Consider the following 14,231-nt stretch of genomic DNA (forward strand, 5'->3'; position numbering starts at 1 on the left):
ATAACGGATGGCCAGCATGTCATGTGAAGTGTATTCTGTGGGTAATGGGGGCCCACATAGTAGGACTTCTCAGCTCAGAAATGCTTTGACTGAAGCAGACTTCTAGGAAGCTCAGTCTGCAGCGATGGACAGAAGAGGGAAATGGACCTGCAAGGAGGCTGTTGTAATGGCCCACACATGACACGATCATTCTGGAGCCGTGGCTGTGGGCCAGATGTGAGAGATGTTCTAAAGGAAGGACTCACAGAATTTGACGACAGATTAGCTACGGGGGTGAGGGGGATATTAGAGAGAGAGAGGGGGGGAAAAAAAAAAGCTAACAGGCTAATTCCCCTCCTTCCCAGCATACTGAGATAGAATTGAAAATACTTTAAATAGGAAACATATTTCAGGACAAACTTTTCCCAAAAATATCTTCTTTCAAATGCCTCCCCCACTCCTGCCCAAGGAGCTAACCTAAAGGAAAGGTAAATTTACCATATGGCCATAGAATTAATTTCATATATGAGCTTCTTTTCCCTCAAAGTCAATAATGATGATAAAAATAATAATCTATTTAGAGTCAGCGCCTTAAACATTTTAATCTCCTGAAATGTACTCTGCGCTCTCTACACAAAAATATTGTACAGAGGAAAAAAAGAACCAGATGTCCTGACCTGACCCACTGGTTGGCCTCATCCACAGGGCAACGATTGGAGAAAGCTCAGTACTGAGTATCACAAACCTTGCTTTATGGATTTGTCAAGAGTAAACCATTTTAAATCTAAAATACAAAAGACCCCCAAACCCAAGTGCGTTCCCACATGGATATACAGTCAGGAAAGGAAATGCAAAGTGTCACCCTTGACACTTGTCTCTACTATTGACTATCGCAATGGAAAGGACCACAACAATCTACCTGAAGTCACATAAATTTCCTTAGAAGGAAAGAGAGAAGAGTCCTTTTAATTATTTGATGAAGGTTCCCACTCATAAGCTAGCAGGAGGTCAGTGAGTATTTGAATTCCTGTATTTTTTGTTCTCCATTCTGCCCTAAAAGTGGATTTTGCAACTTACTGGATAGAGCTTTTCAGACTCTTAGCCTCTGAGCTAGCTCACTGCATGCCTAGATAGCAGGACCCATTCACAGTGCAAGTGCAGATCTGCGCTCCCGGTTATTTTTCCCTTCCCTGGGAGGGCCAACCTTGGTGCTCAAACACTTTTCCAGCTGTTGCGATACTGATGGGAACTTCATGTGTGTTACCAGCGCAAGTGCTGTCAGGAAGAAACCAAATGTCAAACGGAGGTATGTAGAAGTCACCATAAATATGTCTCTGAATGTTTACCATCTGGAACCGTAGATTTAGATTTTGACAAGCAACTGGGATTGCCCTGTGGGCACTGTCTTTTAAGCAGAGCCTTTTAATTGTGCTAAGTTAACTTCATATTACTTTAGCCTGGCGGTGGTTGGGGGGGGGGGGGGAGACACACCCCTCTGCCTTCTCAGGGTGTGAATTTATTATTTCTCAACCTTTCCTGTTTTGTCTCCATCCTACCTGATCCTGCATGCGGTGGACTTTTGCAGGGATTGGGGGGTGTAGAATGCTCCCAGATTGTCAAAATCCTGGGCAGGGAGCCTGGTGGTCAGTCTGGAACAAGAATGACATCTGCTGTGGGGCTCCCACGGCTAAACGGAATTTGCCTTTGTTACCTGCCCACACCACACCTCCGTCCTGTGAGGAGAAACTTTACTTTCTTAGGAAATACTTCCCGTGCCATGGGTGGTCAGCCCCATACCTGTTAACCTGCTGTGCTTGGAGTCCTAATCCTAAGGACACCCAAGATACGAGTTTGCCTTTCTGTCTTTCTTTTTTTTAAGCCCCAGTTCCATTGTAGAGCCATAATGGAATGACTGGAATTCCAGAAGACTTCAGTTTATGAACTTAGTCCTATTTCGGTTACGTAATATTGGGAATCGGATAATACTCAGTCATAATAACTGCCTGCTTATTTATGAGGAGACTTTCTCATTGAAGGCTTTGAGACCAGAACCAGAGAACACCGTGAATTGAATCGCAACTGAACACCATACTGAAATATTGTTTCAATCGTAACTTTTTAAAGACAAGATGAAAAAATATCAACTGGCAGGATGCAAGAAAAAAAAATGTATACTACAAGTGGAAACACAATTTTACAGGCATCTTTATGCCATTGAATAGAAAAATCACAAAGCACTAGCCATAAATCCTGTTGTTCAGCCTATTAAACAGCTCCTATTTCAGAATAGCTGCTATACAGTTTTATTCATCGAATTTCTCACCTGCAAAGGGTAAGGACAGTGTTGGGTTTCTCTACCAAATGTGAGAGTCCAGTAGGAGCAAGAAATCTTGAGCACCATGGGTATGTGAACGTGGGTGTAGGAGGGCAGGTCTGTCAGGGGGCAAAAGAAGGGATTCATTGACTCACCTAGCTCCACCAAAAATTTGGAAAAGTGAAGATTTTACTTTTTGATCCCTGTAAAAACAAGGCATCGGTTTGAGAGGCCTTCTTCACATCACGCGTTAAATGTAGTGTATATGTCCCATTGGTACGTTTCAGGTCAATTTAATTTGGGTGGGTGCTTTTAGCAGATGGGTTATCTTACCAGCTACTCACATACGTGATGAAAACTCATTTTATGTTGCTCCGGGACCAGATGACCATTAATTTCCAATGACTAATTTATAATTAAAACCTTTTCTTTTAAATGTTTGTTTATAACCCAGCCAGAAAATCTATTTCCATTTAATTAACACTTCAGATAGCCTGTTTAAAACCCATAAATGTAGTGACTTTAACGATCCATTACAGAGATGCTACTTTAGTTTTCAATGACTTGTAAAACTTTCACAAACAGATCTGCAAATGAATTACTCCATCTGCTCCCCTGCAGCTGCAGGAGGCTAAACTCCGTTAAAGGGCATTTTCCTACTTCCTCCTTTTCTGCTTTTCCTCTAGCTCTAAGCATTTTTACTTTAAAGCCGCTCTCTCAGCTGCTCAGAGGGCAGCCTCTTCTCTTCAGGAGTTTCCAACCTCCAAATTTTGCTAGAAACCCTTGAGTCCGTCATAAATCAGACACAATGTACCTTTTAAAAATCGGTTAAGAAAGCATTTCCGTCTCTGCCAGCAAACTCAGAAATAGACTCCCGAAAGGATCTTTACAAACGGAGCAGTAAAATGCAACAGTTTGAAAGTGCATTTTAATTTGGGAGGCTGAAATAAATGCTCTTGGCCCGATCGTCCTTCCCGGAACAATTTACAGCTCCTGTCTGGGGGAGGCAACAAGGCTATTCAAGCGTACAAACACCGCTCCAAAAGACATTTTCTTAGCTACACCTTCAAGAGCAAGGCAGGAGGAGTGTTAGTTCTATAAAGACAGCCAAGCACCAAGCTATGCTCACTGTTATCTGTCCGCCGTACAATAGCAGCATTGATAGGGTAGCCACAACGGGCTTTGACAAGTGTGCTGTGCTAGCATTCCATTCAAAACTATGTTAAGAGAGAGAGAGAGAGAGAGTGAGAGAGAGAGAGAGAGGCATTCAATGTCTTTTACTTTACCTGAAAAAACTGCCTTTCTTGTGGCTGCAGAAAATGAATTCCTCCTCTTCTCCCAAAAGCAAAGTAGTTTCCTTGCCCGCAACTCTCCCTTGGAGAAGACCACACAGCTCCAGCAAGGCAGCCTTCCTGCTCCTAATCCCCACTCGAATGTGATGACACACACTAACCCCAACCATCTGGTGCAACACGTCCTCAAGCACTCAGCACAGTGGTGTGTCAAGACAGGCTGCCCAATCCAATTGCTGGGGCTGGGTGTCTCTCACCGATGGGAGGCTGAGGGCAGGACTGAAACTGGAGGTCTGAGAACTCCCAGTCAAGTAACCTGAGATTTCAGAGGGAAAGGACGGCTCCAAAGAGAGGAGGAGTGGGAGGTGCTAAACAGAAGGTGGAGGAAATGAATTATTCTGGTGGCCAGTTGTGCGTTACTTTTCACAACTCCTTGTGCTCCCCGGGGACCACTGGGACCCTCTGAGGGATACACGGAAACACCAAAAATCTTTCCCTGCCAACCTGGTGAGGGCAATCTTCCCAGCGAGGCACTTCTGCTCCCCCCACCCCACATACACATCCACCATCACCACCCCCAGGAGATAAAAGATTTATCCTGACATACTGATAATGTGTTAATGTAGGAGTAGTTTGCACTGAAATGTGACATCTACAGTTTGAGATCTAAACTCCTACCTTCCTTTGATTAGATCATGGCTGCCTCCAACATTCCAGGGAGGAGGGGGGGCACCGCTAAGAGCAGAAACTTGTCTATTCCCATATACAGCTTTTCGCTCTTGGCCACAGCCTGAACTTCAGAAATGGTCAATGAAAATCATTTTAGTTTCTACTCATGTAAAATAGCACACACTCCCATAGATAAAGGTGGCTTTTTAAATCACTTGCTGCTTTCACAGACATCTCTTTGTAAAAGCCCTGGGTACCAGAGGGCTGCACTCTGTCATTGATTATTTTTATTGGCTTCTAGTTAATTGCACTTATAATGTCCATATAGCTCAAACAGCTCATTAACAATTTTGCTTTGAAACGTTTTCAATTTTTGGTCATTTTGATACCTCCTTCTTATGTGCATGTCTTTTTTTTTTTTTTTTTTGACTTCTCTGAACTGTTTTTACAGAACTAATTATGTTGATAGCAGTCTGAACCAGAAAATGGCTATACTTGTTACAATGCTTTAAGGAGATATCTGGAAAAAAATTAATTGCTACAAATCTCACCACTTCAAAAATGCCATCAGACGTCTAAGGAATTTTGATAATCTGAAAAGGAAAACAGGAATTTGAAATATTATCAACTCCCTGACAGTGTCTGTGCGGAGCCAACATTTTAAATATTACACCTTCTGAATTTTTTTGAACTGGGATGGGAAGTGCAGGCATAAAAACCAAGAAAACTTAAAAGTTGCTCAAAGTGTTAAAATCTAGACTGCAAATCTATAGCTCATGTTTGGAGCACCAGTATCCCAAAGAGAATTATTTCAATAAGTACCAAAATTGACTTGACCAGCTTGTTTTCTAAGGCATTTTTATGTGTTATTATATTAAGATACTTGAAAATTACTCCTGGTGCAATTTTTTGAAGTACAGAATTAAGAACTATAATTTTCAGACAGTGATTCCCCCCCCGCCCCACAACTGGGCTGCAGGGAAGATAAGGGGAGAAAAAAAGAATTAGAGGTTGGAGTTCTGATTCATTTGCTTAATTTCTTCCCAGAAGTGATTATGAGGTGTGTGTTTCACAATATATACTCTATGTACTAAATCATTACTCCTAATCAGCTGAATCCAGATACATAATCAACACAGAAAGCTTCAACAATGGCAAGTAGCACGACAAGGCTGAAACTTCCCTCGGGCACCATAAAAATTTTAATAGTGCCAATTATTGTGAGGCAATTTTTTTCATTATTATTATTATTATTTTTTTTTTTTTTGTCAATCCAACCAGACTCATGTCTGAAAATCTGGATTACCTCAACTGCATAGATTTTGAAGGCCCTCGAGACATTATTAAGGTGGTTTGCATTCTCTTAAACTGTAAATTGAGTTACAAAAGTAAAACCTCAGAAACTATAAACGTGTTGAATCGTGTTTTATCAACCCTGTGCTTGTAACATACCTTCCATAAGACTTTTCCCAAGTGATCCTGGTTCTGATACACATTATTGTTGGAAGTACTTTTTAACACAAACATTTTTATTCTATTCTTGATTGTAAATCTTTTCATTAAATCCCAGTTACCATTTCCCTTTTATTGATAACTTCAGCTATTTATACTGCTTAAAACTTGTGTTAAAATTTAAAAAATATATATAAGTTGAGCAATAGACCCTCCTCATTTGCCACGAACTTCATTTTTGCTCTGTGGGGTGTCCGCAAACATTACCTTTCAAAAGTATTGTAAAATGAGTCCACAGTGACACATTTCTCTTTTTTGTTGTTGCTGATGTTCTGAAATGCTTTTGTTAAGGAAAATCAACTCAAACAAAAACCTCAAGCTGGTGCTGCAGGGTAAGGTCCCAGCTTCCCCTCTCCCTGTAGCCACGGTTTCACTGCTCAGCAGAGTGTCCGTTTAGAAGTTAAGAATTTTCCATTACCTCTCTTCCTTTCTCCTTGCCATCTGCAAACAGTTTATTTTTTAGGGGGGGAAAAAGTGAAATTGATTCTGTCTTGAGAGATCTAAACCTAAAACACGGCACATTCTGAAAGATGACATTCGGCATTTGAACGTCAAGTGGCTCAGGGTGAGGTCGTGCGCGGAGGGAATGGCTCCATCATAAGAATTAAGTAAAGACACTCCTAAAACGAAAGATTAATTGTAGGTAACGGTGATATTGAAAAAGAGCCCCTCCTATTCTGTTCCCACAGTTAAAATGTCCCTTTACTTATTAGCTCCAATTAGTTTCCATGGTAACCGGCCAGCCCTTGTAAACCCGCACTCTGAGCCACACTCATCTTTGTCTAGACTGAGCTCACCACCCTTCTTCCTGCACAGAGGGCAGTTTAGCGGGGTCTAGATCTATGTCCATATCTCTCGGGCACACAGGACCGGCACATGAGCGCCCACATCCTTTATTACCAGGGCAATGATGGCCAAGGGAGGGTGGGAGGTGCTTTCGGTCCCCGAGCTACAACGTGTGCCCCTACCGCCACACTAATTTCCCCCCCTCTTGGTTATTGTTTCTTCCAGTCTTGTTCTATTATCAGCTGTTTGCTGCTTGTAATTTCTTTTCAGGGAAGCCAATACAGTATAATAAAAACCTCATTAAACAGAAACACCTATCAGCCTCAGAGAAAGCCCTAAACTACCCCTTTTTGTTTAAAGAATCATTAAAGTGAAAAAGAAAAACCACTTGTTTGTCATGCTTGAAAAAAAGAAAACAAAACCAACATAAAGGTTTACCAAGCCAGGGGGCTAATATGAAGATTTAACACACTTAAGACACCGTGGTTCTCCCCCGCCCCCCTCAACCCCCTCCTTGTGCCGCCGGCTGGCCAAGAACGCCACATAAGCACAGTAAATAATGATCAGTGAGGCCGAGGGGGCCGGCTCCTTCAGTAACTTGGTGGGAAGAGAGGTCACCAGGACCGCAGCATCCTGGCTGCCCCAGGTTGCTCCGTGCCACTGGGCTGGGATAGGCGATGCCCCTGAATTCCCCGGGAGAATCTGATAGAGAGTGGGGGAGGGCAGGGCCTTCAGCAAATGTTTGAAATTGTGAGAAATTGTGAGAACTCATAAAGCCATAAGCTCTCCTCATGAGTGCTCATTTTACTTCTTTGGACGTAACTCAACTCGATTTCAGTGTTATTGTGAGGCAAACCATCCCTTACTTCTAAGCCAGCTGAGAAGCTCATCTTCTGCAACCGCCATATGTAATCTTTGTAAGGGTAAGTCAAAATGGTAGCATTAGATTTCTCGGTTTCAGGTTACCTCTGCGACCGCCTTCTTTCCAGCTCCTGTTTTGGCGTATGAATGATGACCAAAGGAATAAGATTCCCCAATGCTGGTGACATGTTTTATGCTTAATATGGTTTCTGAGGTTGGCTTCTCAGGCCCTCTGTAACCCTAGTGTTAAAAGCAAAAAGTTCTGATCACCAGTGTAATCTGATGGGATATGGGAATCCGTGAAGCCCCTTTCTTTTGGTGGTAACATTCCCTCAGTCTTGTTCCTTTAAAGCAAATGACAAATGTCGTCTGAAATCCCGCAATGCTAGCAATATGTGTAAGGATTAGCCCATTACTATTCATATCATATAAAGTCTCTGTAGATGCACAATAAATCTTCTAATTTGGAACATCTTGCGTTCCTAAATTACTCAGAGCTACCCAGCTTCAGACGTCTACTTATTCTCCTTCAACTAAATTCACTGCCTCGATTCACATCGAGCTCAACTCTTCTCAGAAAGAGAGAAGAATTTATGGCTTGTTCAATGAAGTCACCTCACATGCGATGCAACAAGCATCAGACTTGCTCATGTATTCAATGAGTGCCCAGCTAGATGGGAGGTGACGCTGGAAGCAGCAGTAGATTTCCTACCAGACACATGGTTTGATCACCAAAGCGAAGTTCTCCCCAGGAAGCATAAGCCTAAATATGATGAAAGGGGGTTTGTAGCTACACCGTAAATAATTTTGGGAGGGTAAAAGGAGGTGCTAAACCATTTAGGACAAAACAATGACTCTCAAATGGGATAATTTAATGAAAGGTACTGGATTGAAGAGAAAATGCAATCGCATGCAAAAAAATTTTTTTTCTAAAATCTATTTTAAACCCATATTTGTAGAAACCAGTGTTTGGGTATTGGGTATTAGTCCTCGTTTGAACAGATAAATAAGTTTAGGAGGCACAGTATTAGGAAGTATGGATATCAAGTGAGAGGAAAATGAGAATTTCAGCAATAAAATTCTGGAAGTAAGGGTTGAGGATATTTGAGATGGAGTGTGTCCTAAACCTAATAAGTCAAATAATCATCTTTTATTTGTAATATATACATTCCCCAGTTAAGGTAAATAGTGTGAAAGAAGGTAGAAAACTAGAAACAGGGATGAGCATCACTTGTGTTCAGAGAAACCACAGAATTTTGCTTTGGGGAGGGATAATAGACAAAACCTAATCCTCTTATTTTAAGATTTTTTTTTTTGTTTGACATAGAAAGATCACAAGTAGGCAGAGGGGCAGGCAGAGAGAAAGAGAGAGAGAGAGAGAGAGAAGCAGGCTCCCTGCCGAGCAGAGAGCCCAACGTAGGACTCCATCCCAGGACCCTGAGATCATGACCCGAGCCGAAGGCAGTGGCTTAACCCACTGAGCCACCATTTTAAAAGAGATGGGAATAGTGAAGCTCAGGGAGGATCAGGCTAATGTCTAAGTCATCGCTGGAATGGGGAATGAACTCCAGGATTCAATCTATTAGCTTGCAGATTTTTCTCTCAATGGCAACATGCACTTTATTAGGAACAATATTAAGAACTGCAAAGATTCTCCTAAACTGGAGTAATTATGTTTTATTAGTGTTACATTATATAATTTGGGAAGTTGCTGTAATTCAGATGCACAAAATACCTTTGGTCATGCAGTATTTCTTCTGTAAGCCACCAGAGTGGCTTGGCATTGTCAGGCGAATGTAATCATAAATGCAACACAGCTTTACTTAATAATTATTGGATAATAAGATTTTCCTTGTGGCCATGCTTTATTGTAAAAAGTCAGCTAGATCCAGGGGACACGTCATCTCCCTTTCTTTCTTCCATATATATATATATATATTTTTTTTTTCAATATGCAGGATCAGAAGTTTAAGAATCTCTCAGTGAGATTAATGTTATATTAGTTTTGAAAGAAATGGACACTAGACCCTGAACTGAAAATTTTCCTTATTAGGGCCATCCAACAGTTGAGACATAGGGGAGGAATGTGTCCCTGTTATTTGCCTAATGCCTGCGAAATTAATGAAGATATATTGGGAAAGTAGAGTTCCCTGTTTTCCTGACATCTAGTTGAAAATTTAAAATGTAAAGCTAAGTCGTAAATAAGTTCAAAGAAGAAAAAAAAACTGGGCAAAACAGTAGTCACTGAACCAACACAACAGAAGACAATAGAAACAGGGATACAAAGCTCAAAAGTAATTTTGTTAAAAAATGTGGTTACCAAAACCACCACCACCACCACCACCGCAAAAACCCACGGGAGTGTTTCCTTCTTCAGGTCCCCAAGCTTAATCCATTTTAAAATCACCAACTCTTTGGGGACAAAAAGTGCCATATTCATCTTTGCATCCTTTCTTTCTAGAACCCAGCACAGCGCGTTTACATAGATCCTCCACTCTATTTCTAACGCTAGTGGGTTGCTTGTCTTGCTAGAATTGACAAGTGTAGCCTCTTGAACAGCAGCGCTCAGCTTGTCTGAGGAGATTAAGTAGTTAGTTAGCTTGAAGGTCCTTACTTCCGACTACATAGCCGACCTGCCGAGTCCATAGCTGTTCAAAAGCAGAACGTAGTCCCTTGCCGTACTTTCTTTTTTCCTTGGAAGTAGTACAGTTCTAGTATTCACTTAATACTACTGGGAAGTAAATACTCAGGCAAAAGTTTTTGAGTAACAGATGGAAAACAGCTGCACACTCATTACTATTATAGTCTTTACCAAGAAACCAGAGCTTGCAGATGTTAATAAAAAAATGTTCATTTCCATGAATATATAGTTCGTTTAACGAGCAGCCCTTGTCAGTTGCTTACTCAACGGGCCGATGTAATTTCTGCCAGCTAAATAAAAGCTTGGATTTTTTCATGTTATTTTAGCAAGACAGTCAACAAATCGACATTATTAACCTAGACTTATGCTAATCTTTCTTAGCCATCACACACTAGGATATGCAAGCAACACAACTGTATAAAATAGAAAACTCTGCTGCTTTTTCTCTTGATGGCTGGAAAATGTGGTTTGCTTATTATTTTGACAACCACGATTTCTTTCACATCAGCTAAGTTTCTTAGGAAAACTGTTGAAAGAGCAGTCACAATATTTTTGCACTTGATTTTTAGAGGCAGTTTTGTCAAGCATCTTCCAACAAATCTCTTAAAAAAAAAAACAAACCAGGACACCTCGAAGTCAGTGTTAACTCTCTCTTAGGCTAAATAGCTCTTTCGGCTTTAATGTAACGAAAGCTTTGATTTTGAATGTATGTATGCCAGAAACTAAAGTTGAAGTTTTTTATTTCTTCTTCCCATCCATGCAGATTTCTAATTAATGGTTTAATTGCCTCTAATGTTTTAGACGTTTGTTACCGTAGTTCTTATTTATTTTGAAGACAAATGCAATTAATTAAAAAGATCTATTCTCTGAGAGGAATTTTTTTTTTTTGTATTTTATTTAAAAAATTTATTCAGGGGCGCCTGGGTGGCTCAATTGGTTAAGCATCTGACTTCGGATTAGGTCATGACCTCAGGGTCCTGGGATTGAGTCTCGCATTGGGCTCCCTTCTCAGTGGGGAGCTGGCTTTTCCCTCTACTTCTGCCCCTCTCCCCACTTGTGCTCTTTCTCTCTCGATCAAATAAATAAATAAATAATCTAAAAAAAAATTCATTTAGTTTTCTCCTGGAAAGGCAAAACCTTGCAAGCAGAGACACATCTTTTAAGTTTTTTATTTATTTGACAGAGAGAGATCACAAGTAGGCAGAGAGGCAGGCAGAGAGAGAGGAGGAAACAGGCTCCCTGTGGAGCAGAGAGCCTGATGCGGGGCTCGATCCCAGGACCCTGGGATCATGACCTGAGCCGAAGGCAGCGGCTTAATCCACTGAGCCACCCAGGCGCCCCAGAGACACATCTTTTAATTTAAAGATAATGTTCTTTAGTCTTGCCTTCCCTGTCACCCCCAAACTATCCTCTCGACAAGACTCTTATTTCTTCTAAATTCTTACCATCATAAAAATAATAATAGCTAATAGTGTTAGAACACTCACTGTTAGGGAGGCTTTTTAACATAGTCGTCCAGACTAATTTCATTAACCATCACAAGACTCCAGTAAGGAAGCTACTATTATCCATGTTTTATAGACAAGAGGACCTTAGTTTAGAAATATATAGTGCTCTGTTGAAGATCAACCATCTAGCAGGAAGCAGATTCCTGGGATTTGAACTTCCACCTTCAGAATTTATATCACTAATGAAGTTGTTCTTGTTTCAACTCTCTATTTGCTATTTATGAGAATTTTTTAAAAAAGATTTTAATTTATTTATTTGACAGAGAAAGACACAGTGAGAGAGGGAACATAGGCAGGGGGAGTGGGAGAGGGAGAAGCAGACTTCTTTCTGAGCAGGGAGCTTGACGCAGGGCTAGATTCTAGGACCCCTAGACTGTGACCTGAGCTGAAGGCAGACGCTCAATGACTAAGCCACCTAGGCACCCCTCTTTATGAGCATTTTAAGGTGGTAGGTACTGCATCAAATGTCTCCTAGTACTTTGCCAGAGTCTCCCCAACCTCACATCTCTCTGTGTGTCCAAGAAGTCTAAAGATGCCTTCCACAAGGAGAGGTTTTCTGTACATTACAGAAAGAACTCCCCATTTTTGCTCTGGAATGAGAGACACAAGTGAACCATGAAGATGAATCTTCCTGCAATGAATGTTCTCTTGCATTTACTGGGAAGGGGTCTCATTGCCCCACTACTCCAACTTGAGGATGCAGGAGCACTTAGGGCCCCGAAGGTGCTCAGGTTGTGTTAAATAGTGCTGAGGCCATTCCATCCACCTGTTTACAACTATGTTCCCAATAGCTGATTGTTGGTCAGCTTTCATAGTTCTAAGCCTCTGTATCTTTTGCAGGGCCTAATAACTATATACATTTGATCTTAAAATATATATATATATATATATATATATGAATGATACATAATCCCCATGGCAGTCATTAAATACCATATTTTCTAATTCTTTTAATTAATCCTAGGGGAATTTTAATTGGTAGGTATTACTTTCTCAGGATAACAACACGTGTGATTTTCTGATGCTTCATATGAACCAGAAGTGAGTTCTAATCCCCAAAAGATGTTTGAAAATAGTTTAAATCACTGTGAACTCAATTATGGGATTAGAAATTAGATTCAAAAGTAGCCAAAGGGTAAACGTAAAGGATTCCAGCATTTTTCAAAAAGACTACCTAAGGTTTTCATTTTTTTCCCCCCAGAAATGTTTTTTAAGTGGTTTGTTGAGATGTTAAAAAGGAAAACTTGGTATGGTTTGGGATCCTTTACTTTGATTGCCTGGCTATCTACATCACCCAGGAAATTGATTAAACTTGCTTATTTGTTTTAAATATCTCCTAAGTGAAAATACTTCATTTATCACAGACTTTTATTGACTAAAAAAAAATTAAGTTTTTCTAAGAGAAAATATACCAGACCTTGATTTTCAAGGAACTTCAATGGGGATGGCACTGTATATTTTAGCATTTGACTCTGAAGTCATTAATAAAATATTTTCTAGAGTCACTTGAATACATTTAGCATACTTTTTTGAAATGTTAATCCAGAAGTTAAATAAATTTGTAAGACCTTAATTCAGGGGTAATTTGTTTTTAGAGAAATGCCCTCTACAGAGCATTCATTGGGAGAAAGTTCCACAGGTCACACTCAGAGCTAACAAAGGGTAGGGTTCCAAATCCCTGTCTCCTGATCATCTTTTAGAACAGAAGTGTCAACCAAGCATTTGCATTTTGTTACTCTGGAAAGCAGTAGTCTTTAAAAGGGAGTACTTCAAGTGTTTTATTGTTGCTTTTAAATGCTACTGTTATCTGATATTTACGGTATTATCATAATCATAAATATCAGACACTAAACACAAAGTCTACCATGGCCACAAGGCAGGCAATGGATCTGGAAAAAAATTTAAAAACTCATCAGGGCTCTATCTGTACTGTTTGAGTCTATTAAAATGAATTCAATATAATATCAAACTAAAAATAGAAGCCCAGTCTTCTAGGAGAGGGGAAGAAGATTCTTTGGAGAATTTTCAGCCTAACGACATTTGGTGTCTAAAATTGACCTGATACCTCCCCTCACCCAGTACCATGCACTGCAAATCTCCTACCTTGAATAGCCCTGAGAATCACTGCAAAACCTTGGAATTTTAGGTTTCTTAACCTGAGAATTATAAAGTGGAAATGTAGAGGAACCGATCCTAACAGAAACTGTTCGCCCTGTTGACCTCTCTCATATCTGAAATTCCTCTGATGGAGGCTTATCTAGTTTAATAGGTGTAGTTTTAAAAATAAAAACCTCCTGTCCTTTAATCTTCAGAGAAGAAATTTGCCAACTCACGGTCAGGATATTGGAGTTTGCATGGGAGGGTGCTGCAGGGAGGGTGATGTGGGAGGGGTGGCAGGAAAGACATCAGATAAAATCGCTGCCTATTCCGAAGCTGTGCCTAGAACTGACCTTTTGCTAAGCTAGGGAGCGACATTCCACAGTATCGCATAATTTAGTTACACGACACATGAATTAGGCTTCTGACACTTGTCCCAATGTTAACCACATTTATAACATTGTATCATCGGGAAAAAATATTTTCTCCCATCTTTCCCTCCTTCTTTCACCCTCACCTCTGCTTTGGCTTTTGGGGACCAAATTCTGCAAACCCCTGTTGGTGTTAATATT

General features: G+C 40.5%; 1 protein-coding gene across 2 annotated transcripts in view; it reads right to left on the reverse strand.

The window, feature by feature from the left end:
- SULF1 (sulfatase 1) overlaps positions 1 to 3,845 on the reverse strand; it is a 174,755-nt gene extending 170,910 nt beyond the window's left edge. For both annotated transcript variants that reach the window (XM_046025949.1, XM_046025940.1), the window contains exon 1: positions 3,580 to 3,845. The gene's annotated coding sequence lies outside the window, so the exon portion shown is untranslated. The remainder of the gene's footprint in view (positions 1 to 3,579) is intronic.
- Between the last annotated feature and the right edge of the window lie 10,386 nt (positions 3,846 to 14,231).

Source organism: Meles meles, chromosome 1 (assembly GCF_922984935.1).
Source record: "Meles meles chromosome 1, mMelMel3.1 paternal haplotype, whole genome shotgun sequence".
NCBI lineage: Eukaryota > Metazoa > Chordata > Mammalia > Carnivora > Mustelidae > Meles > Meles meles.